The sequence below is a fragment of the Eleutherodactylus coqui genome, chromosome 1, assembly GCF_035609145.1.
Source record: "Eleutherodactylus coqui strain aEleCoq1 chromosome 1, aEleCoq1.hap1, whole genome shotgun sequence".
In the NCBI taxonomy this organism is placed as follows: domain Eukaryota; kingdom Metazoa; phylum Chordata; class Amphibia; order Anura; family Eleutherodactylidae; genus Eleutherodactylus; species Eleutherodactylus coqui.
Genome location: NC_089837.1, coordinates 295,179,856 through 295,197,861, shown reverse-complemented (window position 1 = coordinate 295,197,861; position 18,006 = coordinate 295,179,856).

Genomic DNA, 18,006 nt, shown 5'->3' with positions numbered 1-18,006 from the left:
ACTTCTATACCGGGAAGGATCTTTGAACAATTATTAAACAGCATGTATGCAAGTACTTGGATGAAAATTAATTAACCAGAGGCAGCATGGGTTTGTAACAAACAAGTCATGCCAGACTAATTTCCTTCTATGATAGTATCACTGACTGGGTTGATCAGGGAAATGCGGTGGATATAGATTTTCTTGACCTTAGTAAGGCATTTGACAAAGTATCTTATACCACACTTATTGAAAAAAATGACCAAATATGGGATTGACAAGGCAACTGTTACGTGGATTCAGAACTGGCTGAGTGATCGTACTCAAAGAGTGGTCATAAATGGCTGCACATCCAAATGGAAGAATGAATCAAGTGGGGTACCACAAGGCTCTGTCCTAGGCTCAGTGTTGTTCAACATTTTTATAAATGATCTGGAGGAGGGAATTGATGGGAAACTGATCAAATTTGCTGATGACACAAAGTTAGTAGGGATAGCTAATACTAAGGAAGAGAGAGTATTCAAAGAGATCTAGAAAAGCTTGCACAGTGGGCAGCGACTAACAAAATGGTATTTAACAAGGAGAAATGCAAAGTCCTACATCTGGGCAAGAAAAATGAAGAAAGCTCATACAGAATGGGAGGAATTGAGCTAAGCAGCAGCACATGTGACAAAGACTTGAGTATACTAATAGATCATAGACTCATGAGTCAACAATGTGATGCAGCAGCCAAAAAGGCAAACACAATTCTGGGATGTACTAAGAGAAGCATAGAGTCTAGATCACGTGAGGTCATTATCCCCCTCTACTCTTCCTTAGTCAGACCTCATCTGGAATACTGTATCCAGTTCTGGGCACCCCACTTTAAAAAAGACATAGACAAACTGGAGCATGTTCAGAGAAGAGTTACCAAGATGGTAAGCGGTCTGCAAATCATGTCCTATGAAGAAAGGTTAAAGGAATGTTTAACTTGCTAAAAAGAAGGCTGAGAGGAGACTTAATAGCTGTCTACAAATATCTGAAGGTCTATCACAGTGTAGAGGGATCAGCCCTATTCTCATTTGCACAAGGAAAGACTAGAAGCAATGGGATGAAACTGAAAGTAAGGAGACACAAATTAGATATTAGAAAAAACATTCTGACAGTGAGGGTGATCAATGAGTGGAACAGGTTACCATGGGAGGGGGTGAGTTCTCCTTCAATGGAAGTGTTCAAACAAAGGCTGGACAAATATATGTCTGAGATGATTTAGTGAGTCCTGCACTGAGCAGGGGGTTGGACCAGATGACCCTGGAGGTCCCTTCCAACTCTACCATTCTGTGATTCATTTGGGTTTAGATTTGCGGTATCTAAGTATCTTGAAAATAAAAGGAAAGGCAAATTTGCGCAACTCTACAAGTGATCAAGTTGTCAAAGGATACCACTAATTAAGCAACTTAAACACATGAACAAAAGGAAAGGAAAAGACTGTCACATAAGACGGTGATTATAAAGTGAACAACCAAAGAGAGGAAGAAGAAACAGAAGAGCGAATGGAAAGAAGAGAAGATGGGAAGGGAAGTAAAAAAAAAACAAAACAAAAGGAAAATGGAAGGGAGAGGAGTTGGGCTGGGGTCTCAAAAGGTACTCACTCACTATATTGGGTGTACCCAATATATCTCGGTTTCTTTACTCTTGTCATTTCATCTTCCCTCCTGGTTGGTATCTTAGATAGAGCCTAAGATTACTTGGTATTCTCGCATGTATTGGAAAGTAACCCAGTGAGCCAAAAAGATTTCCAAAGAGCCAGAATAAAGGAGCGGGCCACATTAATAAAATATTTAAGTATAGATTTGCGATATGTGCATAAAGGGAGATTCAAAAGATGTAGTAGGATTGGAGTTGGAGACTTAGGAACCTGCTGGTGTAAAACTTTACAAGTAATAGAGTGGACAGCATTCCACAGGTTGTGTATAAGGGGGCAATCCGAGAAAAGATGTAAAAGGGTACCTACTTCTGTACTACAGCACCAACATGTAGGGGGTGAAAAAGGGAAAATTTTGTGCAATTTCGATGGCACCATATACTAGCGTGAAAGCAGCTTCTATCCTGCCCCTTTATATCTACTGGCGATTGATGATCTGTGTGTAAATCCTGTCCATCTGGGCTTGGGGAGAGAGACAGACCAAGCTCATGCTCCTATTTGATTACATAGGGGGGTTTATAGTCCTGTGCATGCAAAATTAGGAGGCAGTTAATCAGTGATAGAGATAGATGGATGGGGCCAAGCCCCAGACAGGCATTTTCAAATATCATGAATGATCTGCAAAAGGATATCGCCAGTGGGATGGAGCTTAAAAAATATGCTGTCTGTATTGTTAGCCAAAAGCCCAGGGGGACAGGGTCAGAGGCAGACAACACATCCACTCTACAAAGCCACTCCAAACCGGTAGGGAAATATACAGTTTGGTATTTACTGACAGAGTGCCAGGTTTGGAACTGGCAAGAGGAGAGACCTGCAGTGAATTGTGGATTTCCTAGGATAGGGAGAGCGGAAGGGTGAAAAAGCGTACCCTGGAAACAGTCTCGTTGAGTAGAGTCATTGGCTAACTTGTGCAAAGAGTGGTAGCTCCACCTTGTTCATGGATAACTGTATTCTGCACATTAGTCATCTCTAGGGGAAGAGGGATCCCCTCCGCAATAGAGTTCAATGTGGAGGTCAGTGGACTGATAAGCAAATCTTCTAATAAGAGGACGAGCCCAGGTTTTTGTACATCTTTCAGGCAGTTCCTAGTATACCTCCTGTATCGTTCTTTGACAGATTACGATCAGCCCTGATCAAATTTGTATGAGGATGACAGAGACCGCAACTGGCAGAAGGCGTTTATATTTACACACAAACTATACCCTGCGCGGCTCAGGAAAAAAGCTACAAGACACTATCAAGGTGGTACAGGTATCCTACTCGTCTCCACACTATATTCCCTTCAGTCTAGGAGCTTTGTTGGCGCTGTGGAACCGATAGAGGTACTATGATCCACGTCTGGTGGAGCTGTAGCATGATAAAACCTTTTTGGGACAAAATATTTTCCACATACAATTTAATATAACATAAGAGAATAGATAACACCCCACAAGTTGCCCTCCTATCTATACTCCCAGGCTCAATTACAAATCAAAAGAGAAGGTTTACTACGATTTTGCCTGGCAGCTGCTAGGGTGGTCATACCGCGCCATTGGCGGACCACTCATGTTCCTTCCATGTGTGAATGGCAACAAGAGATGTCACACCTGTGTCATATGGAGGAATTGTGTGCGGAAAATGCGAGGGAAACCGATAAATTCCTGTCAGTATGGCAGACATGGATAGAATTTGAGTCCTCTACAGAGTTCCAAGACTTGTTCTCTTAAGCTTGATAAATGCAGGACCCAACTGTGGGCCATCTGAATGGCAGGGTTAACAATACTAAACCAACCTGTTTTCCCCTATCTCCTCCCCTATTTCTCTTGTTTTACTTCTTCAATCCCCCCACCCCCATACACACTTTTCCCCCCCTTTTCTTCTCTTCTTCTCTTTCTTCTTTACGTATATTGGTAAGGATAGGATTTAATCTTATTGTCGGGCCAAGTACTACCTGAGGTAATAAATCTATATTCTCATCCGAAGGTATTAGACACCATAAAAGTTGAGTGAGAGGTAGTAACTGTTGGCCCGAACTATTCCATTTTGTGTTATTACATGATATGTTAATTTTCTTTTCACAAGGTCCTGTGCGACCTTGATATGTTTATTTTCTCCGAAAAATAAAAAACAAAACAAAACTGATTAAACAATAATAAGAGAATGAAAGGCTGTTTGTATTAGGTGCCTACTAGAGGGCATAGATTTATTTTATTTTTTTTATTACTGTAGTTTTATTTAAGTTTTTCAAGATTTACAGTAAAGTAACATTTTACTGAACAATGTTATAGTCATTTTGATAAACAGCAATCTTGGGTTACAAGTATGAGGATTAGATGGGGGGGGATACATTTCTAGGAATGTTAAGGTAATTTTCTCTTATCGTATCCCTTATCAATCTTGTCTTTGAATTGTTAGATAAAGAAACAATGTATATATAATCGGCCTGGCCAAGGCCTAACTTGGATTTATTTGGGGGGGGGGGGGGAGGGAGGAGAGGTTGGGAGGGGTAGGTATGGGAAGGGTGGGGGGGGTGGGGGGTTCAGAGACAGGTGAAGATTTTCCCATGGGGTGGAAACCGCCCGAGACAGCCCAAGCTCTTATAGTAATAGGCAAATATGCTTTTGTTTTTGTTGTTCTTTGTTTTTATAGAGAAGCCAAAAATCTATTATTTTGTGAGGGGTATAAGTAGTCTAGCCATGGGGTCCATGTTTTCAAAAAATTCTCGTGTTTGTCAGTGAGGATAGATGTTAGCTTTTCATTTATTAAGTACCAGTCTAGTCTGCGTTTGACTTCCGTGAAGTCCAATGAGAGTTTGTGCCATGACCGAGCGATTACCTGCTTCGTTGCCAGGAAGAAGAAGGATATCATCCTCCTAGAGTCAGGAGGGATATTGTTTATATGTTTGTTTAGGAGCGCCTCCCAAGGGTCTTTGCGGATGTTATGGCCTGTAACTGAATATATTAGAGAGTAAACTCTGACCCACAGCCTCTTAACCCGTGGGCAGGTCCACCAAATATGGAGCATGTCTCCTGGAGTTGAGCATCCGCGAAAGCAATTGGGAGATCGCCCCGGGATTGCGTGAGCTACTCGGTCCGGAGTTAGGTACCAACGGAGGAGGACTTTGAATGATGTTTCCAGCATTAGGATATTTCTAGCGCTACTGTTAGTAGACTCCCATATTTGAGCCCATTCTTCTTCAGAGAGAGTTTTGCCTAGGTCCTTTTCCCAGCGGACGACATATGGCAATTGAGCTCGGAAAGAAGAGTGTACCAAATTCGAATAAATTTGTGAGATGAGGCCTCTTGCATGTGGTTTTTTGTAACAATGCTTTTCGAATGGGGTTGGTGTTAGCGGAGAACTTGTATTCTTAAGAAGGGAGGATATAAAATATTTTAGTTGTAGATATCGAAAGATTTCGGAAGGTGGCAAGTTAAATTTTTCTTGTAGGGCGGTTAAGGAAGTGGGTCCGTCTATAGAAAGTAGGTGGTATATTTTAGAGAGGCCTGATCTCGTCCAATTCGCGAAGGACTGGAGCGACTCCGTTCCTGGCAGAAACATAGGGTTGTGCAGGATCGGTGCAAGGGGTAGATAGGGGGATAGCAATTTTCCTGAGTATTTCATAGAGTCCCAAATGTAGAGGGAGTGATTGACAATGGGGTTGTTGATTGGGGGTCTATGTTTGGGTGGGATCCATAAAATGGAGTCTGTAGTAAGAGGGTGTATTTCGGTTGCTTCTAGTGATACCCAGAGAGGGGTATTGTAGGAGGAATGCAAGGGGGCCAGTTGGGCCACCTGGGCAGCTTGGTAGTATTTTGAATAGTCCTGGACTAAGATGGGTTATTCTACGGATGCTATCTGGGGCTTGTCGGCCAGGGACAAATCCCACCTGATCTCCACCTATTAGTGACGGCAGAGCAATGTTTAGGCGTGTCACAAGGATTTTGGTAAGGAGTTTTACATCTACGTTTGTGGAGGGTTTATTATTGAGAACATAGAAACGTTGGCGAGACCAGCACAGTTGTCTTTCTATGGTGTCCGTGAGACAGAGGTCAAGCTCGGTCCTGGCTTGTGACAATGTTTGAAGATTTCTTTTAGTCGGGCGGTTTTTGGCTATTTCTTCTAGTTGGGTGACTTGTTGCTCTAGTTTCTTTTGTTGTGACAGGCCTTCTCTTTTACGTCTGGTAGCTATTTGTATTAAGTATCCACGGATTATTACTTTATGTGCTTCCCATAGAGAAATGGGGGAGGAGGCGGATGGGGTATTTATTTGGAAATATTCTTCCAGTTGTGGTGTTAATAGGGCTAGTACTTCAGCTATTGATATGAGGGAGTCGTTGAGGATCCATGATGTGTTTGTAGGTTTAGACATTAAGGAATTGCATGTGATAGTCAGTGGGCTGTGGTCTGACCATGGGACTGATAGTATTTTGGTATGTGGTATTTGTGGCACGAAATTATCGGGGACTAAGATGTGATCTATTCTCCTATATAATGAATGTGGAGCCGAATAATGTGTGTAGTCTTTAGTAGTTGGGTTTGTTTCGCGGCATATATCTATTAGGTGATGTTGTTGAAGAAGGGATTTAAAGTTGTGAGAGATCGAATGTTGGGGTGACGGAGTGTGAGTTGGGAGGGCAATGGAGTTCCTATCCAGATCCGGGTCAAGAATGCAATTAGAGTCTCCACATAGGATTACTGTGCCTACTTTGTTGTTGTCAACTAACTCAAGTAGTTTTTTAAAGAATTGTATTTGTCTTGAGTTTGGGGCGTAGTAGGATACAATTGTTACTGGGACGTCTTGAATGGAGCCTGTTAGTAACAAGTAGCGACCTTCAGGGTCTGCGATAGTAGAGGTAAGTGTGAAGGGGACTGTTCTACTAAAGCAGATAGTAACTCCTTTAGTTTTAGTTGGTGCATTTGCTGAATAGAATAAGGGGTATTGAGAAGAGAAGTAGCGTGGTGTTGAGGTAGAGGAGAAGTGATTTTCCTGCAGACAGACTATGTCAGTGTGTCTGCTTTTGTAATATCGGAAAGCTTTTGAGTGTTTCTGCGGGGAATTGAATCCCTGGACGTTGTGAGATATTATTTTTAGGTCCATGGGTGGTGGTGAGAGCTATGGTAAAGAGAGGCTGTCTCAGGGTCTCCACCCCACGGGAGAGGGGGTTGGAGGGGGGGGGGTGAGGAAGGAAAAGGGTGGATAAGTAGGAGGTGGCCAACTAGTATTAATTTTGCAAACTATAAGTGTGGTTGCCTTAGTGGCATAATTCCAGAAACGTCTCATTTTTCCAGGAGGGTTTTTGGAGATGAAGCCACAACAGCTCTGGAGTGGGGTGGTTTACCAAACTGAATGTTAGTGGTGAGGAAGGTCCAAGTGGACTTAGTAGGGATTCAGGGGGGTGGGGGGTTGGTTATATAGGGGGAGAAGGCATGGACTGAAGGTTAGGGGGGTCTCTTCTGGGTTGTGTTCGCCTCCCTTCACACGACAGTCCAATAGGATAACATATCAGCTGTTTCTGCAGGATGTTTCCGCGTCGTCCATAAACAAACAAAGAGTCCACAACCGGTGGAGAAAAAGAACGTGGATCGATTTGGTTTCCTGCAGTCTCATTCATCTCTCATGTTTTCCTCATCAGGAGGTTACATGACTGTCAAGGGGTCATTGCGTTGTTTCTCCCGTTTCCGGGTGTAGGTCTTGGGGACGAGGGGGATGTAGGTGGGGAATCCGTGGAGTTCGGCTGGGGTGGTGGTTGTTGTATATTTAATTCTTTAAAGCACCGTCGAGCTCCTTCCGGTGATAAGATTGTGTGCACTTTATCCTGGTATGAGAATGTCAGTTTGAATAGGAAGCCCCACCTGTACTGGATCTTTTCTCGTTGTAGGATTTGTAGGTATGGTTTTAATGCTTTTCTTTTTGACAAGGTCGATGGAGCTAAATCTGGGAACAGTTTGTAATTAATGCCTTGAAAGGTTAGTTTGTGGGAGGAGCGAGCAGCACGCATTAGTTGCTCTTTAGTGCGGTGAAAGTGAAGCTTTAGCGCTATGTCTCTAGGAGGTCCATTTGGGTTTGGTGCCCTCAGAGCTCTGTGTATTCGGTCAAACTCCAGTCGGTCGATTGGAATATTGGGGCAGAGCTCTTGGAACAGTGCCGTTATTGTTGATTGCAGATCTTTTATCGATTCGGGAACTCCACAGATGCGAATATTATCATGCCGAGCTCTATTTTCTACATCTGCCAGCTTATCGTGTAGAAAGCGTATCTCCTCATGGAGTTGTTCTATGTCTTTTTCGTGAGATTCGAGGACTATGGTGGCATTGTCCATTCTGTCTTCAAGAGCGATCGTCCTCTGGCTAAGTTCTCGGATTTCTCCAGAGAGTTTAGTTGTTATTTCTGAAGAGGTTTTGGACAGTTCTTTTTGTAGTAGTGATTCTATTTGAGTTAGTAGGTTTTCTGGAAGGGTAGATGCATTGTTCATAGAATGGTTTTGGTTTGATGTCTCATAGTTTAGTTGCGGTGAGAGATGATGTTCTTCCATCGATGAGCGGGAATTCTCATCAGAGGAAGCAGGGGCTTCCTGTATTTTTGAGGTCTTTTTAGTATGCGTTTGTGAGTTTTGGGTATTTTTCCCCATTCTAGTTTGAGCGGGGCGCATGGTCATGGTTTTGAGGGTATATGGACTGGGTGCTGGTTCATTCAGGTTTCAGATGGGGGGGTATCTTAAGGTCCACTTGGATATTTGACCACCTTGCAAAGCCGTGTGTGGCTAAATGTTCATCAATAAGATGGCATTCTCCTATAAGGTTGGAGACCCTTTTTCTAGTGAGATTTCCTTGCGACGCACTGTTGTAATGGTGCGTGCGGTATTTGCTTGTGTTGTGGAGGTTATGGTATTTTTCTCTGATAACGAAATGTTCGGTTTAAAGTTAGCGGTGGCATTGGCCACTATTTATAAAGAAGGTCCCGGTTTGAAATATTGAGAGGACTTTATATGGTTAGTATTGTAGGGTGATGGGCAATCAGTAGATTAGGGTCCCAATATAGGTGTATCTACTGCGCAGTGTGGCCTCTGTATGTGTATGTTGCTGACTCTGCTGTGCACCCCGCAGAGTTGGAGAGGACTCACCCAGGTAGATGGGGGTTCTTGCCAGCACTCAGCAGGACCAGCTGCCGTACCTTCGCTGTGAAGCTTCTTTCCTTCTCAGGGTCGGGATGCTTTCGCGGCCCTCAGGAGTATCTCTGCCTGCAGAGGGGGGCCAATGACTTCTTTGTCACTGATGTCTTGTAGGGAAAGCCGCTGGTGGTGTGCAGGTTTTGTTTCCTGCCTGTTATCACCTCCAGGAATGTATGGGCTGTGTCAGGGTCCGGATTTTCTTCCCCTCCTATCGGCGTGCCGCGGGTCGGTCAGGTCACAGAGTCGTGCTTTAGAACTTCAGTGAGTTTTTTGGGAGGCTTCTGTTGCCTATGTAATTGTGCACAACTGGCTCTTTAATAGGAGGGGGAGTTTTTGGGAATGGTGCAGGGTTAGTGTACTGATTGTGCACTCTTTCCTCTCTTATATTCTTGTTGCTGCAGCTAGGGGGAGCTGGTTTCCCTCCTCTCTTATATTCTTGTTGCTGCAGCTAGGGGGAGCTAGTTTCCCTCCCTAGGCTCGGTACTTTCCCGCCTCAGTTTATTTCCCCGTTCGGGGAAAGGGGGGGGGGGTCGTCTGCCTGAGGGAGCAAGGGGTGTCTGTGGCTCTGTGCTTTCTCCTCCGGAGGTCTGGATCTCCCGCGGCTTCTCTGCCCGTCGACGCCTCTTCTACAAGCCTGCTCCCCCTCCTCCTTACACACCTGAACTTCGTGCCGCCGGCTGCTGTAGCTCCGCTCCTCCACGGCCCACACCCTCCTTACCGGCTTGGGTCTCCGCTGGTCTCTCCTACGCTGTTGCCACTGTGTCCGGACCACCACGCGCCTCCTTCTGGTCCGCGGCCTCCGTCACTCCAGCCCACAGCTCGGCTGCGCCAGGTAGGCCTCACCCCGCACCGGCACCGATTCTCTGGCGGAGCAACTCAAAATGCTCCGTGTATCCCGGTGAAGCCTGTCTTTCGGCTCCTGGGCCTCTCAGGGTGCTTTTGTTTGCGGAAAAGTCCGTAAAAGGGTGGCTCTATGGCAGAGCTCTCAAGGCTGCGACTCTCCTCGTTGCTTGCTTGGCCACGCCCCTAGATTTATTTTTTTTATAGATATTATTCCAACCGTAGCTAGAGATGAGCGAGCACACTCATCCGAGCTTGATGCTCGTTACTCGAGACAAACACCACACGGTACTCGAGTCAATTTCATTTCCTTTCCCCGCATGTTTAGCACCATTTTCTAGCCAATAAACATGCAGCGAAGGCATTAGCACTTCCTGCTGTGACGTGCCAGCCCTCTCCCCCCCACAGTAGTGAGTGGCTGGGCCGATCAGGTGACCGCCAAGTACTTAAAGTGGTCCCGTCCATGGCTCGCCTCAGACGCATGCTGGAAGTGGTTAGGGAAAGTGCTGATGCTTATACAGGGAAAGTGTTAGAGTAGGATCCTGTCTTCAAAAGCCCCAATGGTCCTTCTTAGGGCTACTCCTCATCGTGTGCATTACAGTTGTGGCTGGCTGGGAGCAGTAGTGCACCATTTTTGTTTTTACCTATCTACCCCTGTGCAGAGCCTTTCAGTTACATCATTTTCAGTCTGCAGTGCATTAGATCGAGGTCTCACCGCGAAACAATACTGTAATATTTCCTGGGCCACTGCAAACTATTTCAGCTATACTGTTCTATGTCTGCAGTGCATTAGATAGAGGTCTCACCACTAAACACTACTCTAATATTTTCTGGGCCACTGCAAACTATTTCAGCTGTGCCACTGTGCAGAGCGTCTCACAATACCCTTTCCTTGGGGGGTTGAGATAGCCGCAGTTACCAGCACTATCCACTGGCTTTAGAGTCTTCTCCCACTCCATACATCCTCTCTTATCTACAAGTCTCTGTGAGCAGTAAATTACCCCTAGGTATCAGCGCAAGACAGCGGGTTAATTTTTTCAAGTCACCGCATAGAGCCTCCACTATCTACAAGTCTCTGTGTGCGATGAATACCCACAGTTATCAGCACTGTACAGTGGTGTAATTTATTTGGGCCCTGCTCTATCCTTAATCTGCCATAATGAGGAGTAGGGGTAAGAGTCGAGGACGCGGGCGTCCAAGTGAGGGTGTGGGCACAGGCCGAGTTCCTGGGCTCCCCAGATTCATATCACAATTTGCGGGTCCGCGTGGTAGACCTTTATTACAAACAGAGCAGTGCGAGCAAGTCCTGTCGTGGATGGCAGAAAACGCGTGCAGCAATATATCGACCACCCAGTCTTCTATGCAGTCCACTACTCCTGGCCTGAGGACTCTGAATCCTCTGGCTGCTCCTCCTTCCTCCCAGCCTCCTCACTCCTTGAAACAGGAGATGACAGTATGTTGCCTGATAGACCACCCTCATGTTTATATCTCAGCGTGTTTTGGAGGAGGAGGAGGGGGAGGAGGAGGAGGAGGGGGAAGAGACTGCTGGTCACACTGCAGAGGGTACCCATGCTACTTGCCTCTCATCTGTTCAGCATGTATGGGCTGAAGAGGAGGAGGAGGAGGATGATCCTGAAAGTCATCCACCTAGTGAGGACAGCAATGTGTTGCATACTGGGACCCTGGCACACATGTCTGACTTCATGTTAGGCTGCCTTTCCCATGACCCTCACGTTAGACACATTCTGGCTAACATGGATTACTTGGTGTACACTCTTCTCAACCCACGGTATAAGGAGAACCTTTTCACTCTTATTCCCGAAGAGGAAAGGGGTACAAGAGTGATGCAATACCACAGGGCCCTGGTGGAAAAAGTGATGCTAAAGTTCCCATCTGACAGCGCTAGTGGCAAAAGACGCAGTTCAGAGGGCCAACTAGCAGGGGAGGCGCGGCGATCAGGCAGCATGTCCAGCGCAGGTAGGGGAGCACTCTCCAAGGCCTTTGCCAGTTTTATGGCTCCCCAGCAAGACTGTGTCACCACTCCCCAGTCAAGGCTGAGTCGGAGGGAGCACTGTAAAAAGATGATGAGGGAGTACGTAGCCAATCGTACCACCATCCTCCGTAATGCCTCTGCTCCATACAACTATTGGGTGTCAAAGCTGGACACGTGGCACGAACTTGCGCTGTACTCCCTGGAGGTGCTGGCCTGCCCTGCCACTAGCGTCTTGTCAGAGAGGGTGTTTAGTTCAGCTGGGGGAATCATCATGGATAAGCATACCCGCCTGTCAACTGCCAGTGCCGACATGCTTACACTCATAAAGATGAACAAAGGCTGGATTTTCCCAGACTTCTCTTCTCCACCGGTGGAAAGCAGTGGAACCTAATGATTCTTTTCGCTGCAACAGGAGAAAAAAGCATCCTCTATCACCACAAAAAAAAGGGAATTAGCTTTGTCAATCACTCTCGGATATTATTACTCCTCCTACTCCTACTCCTCCTCCTAAAACAGCATGTCATCACGCTGAACTGCCAATTTTTCTGCGGCCCAAAAGGCTCTGTTTAAAAGTTTTTTTTACAATTTTTAAAAGTTTCAAAAGCTTTTATACTTTAACTGAAACCAATTTTTTTTGGAGGGCTGCCTCCAGGCTCTGGTACAATTTAAGCAACAGCAAGCTGTATCTTTAAAAAAATGTTTATGGGTTTCACCTGCCCTCGCGGTTGAGCAATTTTTCAGGGGGAACACTTGTACTCTTGGTACACCAATTTTTCAGGCCCTTGCCTACACTGTTATCTAACAAATTTTTCCAGCCTTCGCCTACACTATACTCTTGGTACACCAATGTTTCAGGGGTTTGCCTACACTCTTGCTACAGAAATCTTACAGGGGTCCTCCTATACTCTTGCTACATTAATGTTACAGGGGTCCGTCTATACTCTTGCTACAGAAATTTTATTGGGGTCCGCCTATACACTTGGTACTGAAAGGTTTGAGGGGTCTGCCTATACTCTTGCTATATAAATGTTACTGGGGTCCACCTATACTCTTGCTACAAAAAATGTTACTGGGGTCCGCCTATACTCTTGCTACAGAAATGTTACGGGGGTCCGCCTATAATCTTGCTACTGAAAGGTTTGAGGGGTTCGCCTATACTCTTGCTACAGAAATGTTACTGGGGTCCGCCTATACTCTTGCTACAGAAATGTTACTGGGGTTCGCCTATACTCTTGCTACAGAAATGTTACGGGGGTCCGCCTATAATCTTGCTACTGAAAGGTTTGAGGGGTTCGCCTATACTCTTGCTACAGAAATGTTACTGGGGTCCGCCTATACTCTTGCTACATAAATGTAACTGGGGTCCGCCTATACTCTTGCTACAGAAATGTTACTGGGGTCCGCCTATACACTTGCTACTAAAATGTTTGAGGGGTTCACCTATTCTCTTGCAACAGAAAAGTTTCAGGGGGCCGCCTATACACTTGCTACTGAAAGGTTTGAGGGGTTCGTCTATACTCTTGCAACAGAAAGGTTTCAGTGGTCTGCCTATACTGTGGGTGCACAAAGGTTTCCCATAGCGGTGTTCAGCTGCCTGACACATACACAGAATAAAGTGTGTGGGGACACATGAATTTCCCATAGGTATGTTACTCACAGCATCTTGGGTCGCACAAGGTGGAGGCTGGGACCGAGCCTGACCCAGGGCCCGCTCACGTACATCCCACACAGAGTATTTTGGGTCCTACCTCGGTCATGGTTTCTCGGCCTTATTATGCCACCTCCTCCTCCTGCTTGGGGTCTGGGCAACATGTATTTGATCTTGTGTTACCACAGTTATCTGAGACAGTGGTTTGGGCCAAACAAAAGGAGCGTTACTGCATTAATGAGATGTTCACAGCTGTACTAGCATCCGAGTCTTGAGGCCCACAATTACTGAGGGTGTGAGCCGTGGCCGAGGTCCTTGGCGGGGTGAAACTGCCTTGTTTGGGCGCTCTGATTTCTTTATGCGTAATACCGTCTTTGAGTTTCATGGGCTCGCTTATGCTGTGGGTGCACAAAGACTTCCCTTTGCGTTGATTTACCTGTCTGGCAGAAATACACCGACTGACTAGGCTAGGGTGCAGACGGCTTTCCCATTGCGGTGTTTTACCTACCTGGCACAAATACACTGAATGACTAGGGCAGAAGTGTGGGCTGAGGTCCTAGGTGGGGTGAAACTCAGCCATGTTTGGGCACTCTGTTTTCTTCATGTTTAATACTGTCTTTGAGTTTCATGGGCTCGCCTACACTGTGGGTGCACAAAGGCTTTCCCATTGCATTGTTCAGCTATGTGACACATACAAAGAATGAATTGTGCAGAAATGTGGGCCGAGGCCCTTAGTGGGGTGAAACTCAGCCATGTTTGGGCACTCTCTTTTCTTCCTGCTTAATACTGTCCCTGGGATCCAGGGGCTCGCCTATACTGTGGGTGCACAAAGGCTTCCCCATTGCATTGTTCAGCTATCTGACACATACAAAGAATGAATTGGACAGAAATGTGGACCGAGTTCGAGGTCCTTGGCGGGGTGAAACTCTGCCATGTTTGGGCACTCTGATTTCTTCATGCTTAATACTGTTTATGTGTTTCATGGGCTCATCTATACTGTGGGTTCACAAAGATTTCCCATTGCGGTGTTTTACCTATCTGGCTCAAATACACTGACTGACTTAAGTAGGGCGCAGAAGGCTTTCCCATTGCGGTGTTCAGCTATCTGACACCTACACAGAATGAACTGTGTGGGGATACATGGATTTCCAATTGCTATGTAACTTGCAGCACCTTGGGCCACACAAGATGGAGGCTGTGATCGAGCCTGACCCTGGGCCCGATCACTTGCTTCCCACACAGAGTATTGCAGGTCCTACCTTGGTCATGGTTTCTTGGCCTTATTATGCCACCTCCTCCTCCTGCTTGGGGTCTGGGGATCAGTGTAACCACAGTTATCCGAGATACTGGATTTTCTATTAGAAAAAACGTCTCTGCGCTTTGTGATAATGTGATATGGTATGAGCTAAATACTTGTCCAAATAACCAAAGTTATAACAAAGAAAGACACTTACTGGTATTCAGAAGCTCCCTCCTTGAAGTGTTGACTCCAACATCAGAGCTAAGTACACTCCAATTCACTGGGGTATGGTCCCAAAAGTTTTTAATGTAACAAACAGGCAATGCATTTCGGTGTTTAAAAGGAGGGGGTTTCTGAATACTACACACACCCCTCCTGTCTAGAGACGTTTTTTCTAATAGAATATTATTTGTATCTTTTTTAGGGGGCGTTCTCCTTTAAGGGAAGCCCTCCTTATGTCCTGCAGTTCTCCCGACACCTTGGGGATTGGATATATGTGAATGGGACTCTAAAGACCTTGTGGCGCATTCCCACGGTGTTTTCTGAGATACTGGATTGGAGCATTCACAAGAAGCGTTAGTGATTTCATGAGACTTTCACAGGGTCACTGTATACCTGTGGTGGCTACTTTTGCGACACCTCCTGCTTAAAACCAACCTTTAGTGTTAGTATGTGCTGCTGCATTGTGGAGATGTGTAGAAGTGCTGGCACCTCAGTCCCCTTTATGCCCACGTTTGCGGCTCCTGACAATTTTGTGACGGAGGTGGCACGGAATTGGAATGATGATCGTACGTCAATTTATCATCAATATTGTGGGCTATCGGCCACACTTTCGAAGAGGGTCGCTGCCTGGCCCTGCCAACCTTCTGCAGTGTGTGTCTCCGGTTCCTCTTCATCGCAGACGCACTTATAAATTGACATGAGGGTGGTGTGGCTATGAAGCGAGCAGGTGTCTTGAGGGCAGCTGAATGCTGCACAGGGAAAATTTTGTGTGCACTATGGATGCAGGGTCGTGCGGGGGGTTTGACAGCAATGCCAGCATGTAACCCAGGAGAAGAGGCAGCGGTATCACCCACAGGCGGTGATTGTCCTTGGTTGCAGGTAGTGTGGTGCTTAGCTAAGATGCGCCAGCGCATGTGCCTTGCTAATGAGGGTCTAGTAAATAGTTAGGGGGGGTGACCGCCAGGCTCTTGCCCCCATTTTGGCTTAATAGTGGGACCTGAGATGAAGCCATGCATGCTGCCCCTGCCGTTCCCTATTCGTTTCTGTGGTGTTTCCATGACTTTCTGATGCGTTTCACAAATCATCCCCTATGCATAGCATTGGTCCCATACAAAAATGCTCGAGTCGCCCATTGACTTCAATGGGGTTCGTTACTCGAAACGAGCTCTTGAGCATTACGAAAAGTTCGACTCGAGTACTAAGCAGCCGTTTTTTTTTTGTGCTAGCTGATCTCTATCCGTAACCTAAATCAGGGACCGTGGGAGGAGGGGGTGATATAGGTGGGATATAAGTAAGAAGGAGAAAAAGAGAAGTAAAGTGGGTAAGGAAAAGCAAAAGGTTAGGGATGTACAGCGGCAGAGAAATAAAGCAAGTAGCCAAGAGGACCAGCAGTTATACGTGTGTATTAGGCACAATGTAAAGATCTATATTCAGGGGTGTTTAGGAATTCGTTCCAATAAAACCATGTTTTCAGGAATGTGTCTTGTGTACCTTTAAGAGATCATAATAAAACACAAAGAGAGCTGAGGTGGCACTGACTCACGCTAAAGCTTCGGGATACATGCCCAAGCTGCATTCATCAGATGACGTACCACAGAGCACTTATAGGTGGATATTGGAATGTCACTAAAGTGCAGCAAAAACAACGATGGAGATTTAGATAATAGGAAATTTGTAAATTTAGATGTAATGCGCCATACCTCCAACCAGAAGCCAGCCAACATAGGACACTCCCAAAAGATATGCACAAGACCTTTTGTGCTTTTTCAAGAGCTTCGATTTCAGTATATGTACCTCATTCTCTCCCGTATATCCAGCAAAGTGGAGACACAGAAGGCATCATGATGTCGAGGCGGGAGGGCATCCTGTACCAATGAGAGAGAATCTTGAACCCTGACTATTGAAATCTACTGGATATAAAGGTTTTATGAGTGATGGTGTATATTGTTTGTTCCTCTGTAAACGACATTGAGAGATCTCTTTCCCATTTTTTAATGTAGATGGGATCTAATGATTCAGACTGTGAATTTAGTAGAATGTGAGTGTTTCTAACTGGGTTTTGTGCGTTGCACTGTTGTTCAAAGGGCATCTTTATACGAGAGAAAAGTTATGTGGAGGGTAGTGAAATGAGAAAGTGACAGAGTTGAATGATCTGCCATGAAGACAGCGGTATTAGAGATATGTGATAACGTTTCCATGGACATCCATGATCCATTTTGGAGGAAATGGTGTTCTTTGTCTTTGTAGTTATCTCGCCAATGTTTAAATATCCCTTTTTCCATACCCGGGGGAAAGCCCAGATTACCCAGGACAGGGAAAAGGGAGGGGGAAGGTCCCGGAGATACCTCCAATCTTGGAAAGGTCTTCAATATCACTTTCAATGTGGGTCCTATTGTGGTGTGATTTTTAATACTTATGGGAAATTTAACTTGAAGCAATGGTAATGTAGTCAAAGGTACAGGTGTAACACTTTGTTCTAGAGGTATCCAATGTTTTAGATCTTCATGCCTATACCAATCTATGACTCATGGTAGATGTGATGCTCGATGTTATGCCATCAGGTTTGGCAGTCCCAGACCTCCCTCCTGTTTAGGTCTGTAAAGAGTAGACCTGGCAATAGGAGATTTATCTGCCCAGATGAATTTGTTCACTAAAGAGTTTAGGGGTTTGAAGAAGAGCCTGGGACTAGAGATGAGTAGTGCCTGAAAGACATATAGGATACATGGGAGGACGTTCATTTATCATTAGTGATGAGAGAGCATACTCGCTAAGGGCAATTGCTTGAGCGAGCATTGACCTTAGCGAGTACCTGCCCGCTCGAGAGAAAAGGTTCGGCTGCCGGCGCGGGTGACAGGTGAGTTGCGGCAGTGGGAGCGGGGGGGGGGGGGGAGATAGGGAGAGAGAGATCTCCCCTCCGTTCCTCCCTGCTCCCCCCCGCAGCTCCCTGCCCGCCGCCGGCAGCCGAACCTTTTCTCTCGAGTGGGCAGATACTCGCTAAGGGCAATGCTCGCTCGAGCAATTGCTCTTAGCGAGTATGCTCACTCATCCTTATTTATCATATAAATCCTTCACGTCTGCGGTCAAGTGAATGCCTAAATATTTTATGTGGGTAGTAGCCAAAGGAAAAGGAGTCTTTGAGCTCAGTCACCAATGATTGGGGAAGAGAGATATTAAAGGGGTTGTCTCACGCCGAAACGGGTTTTTTTTTTATTCAATAGGCCCCCCGTTCGGCGCGAGACAAACCCAAGGGAT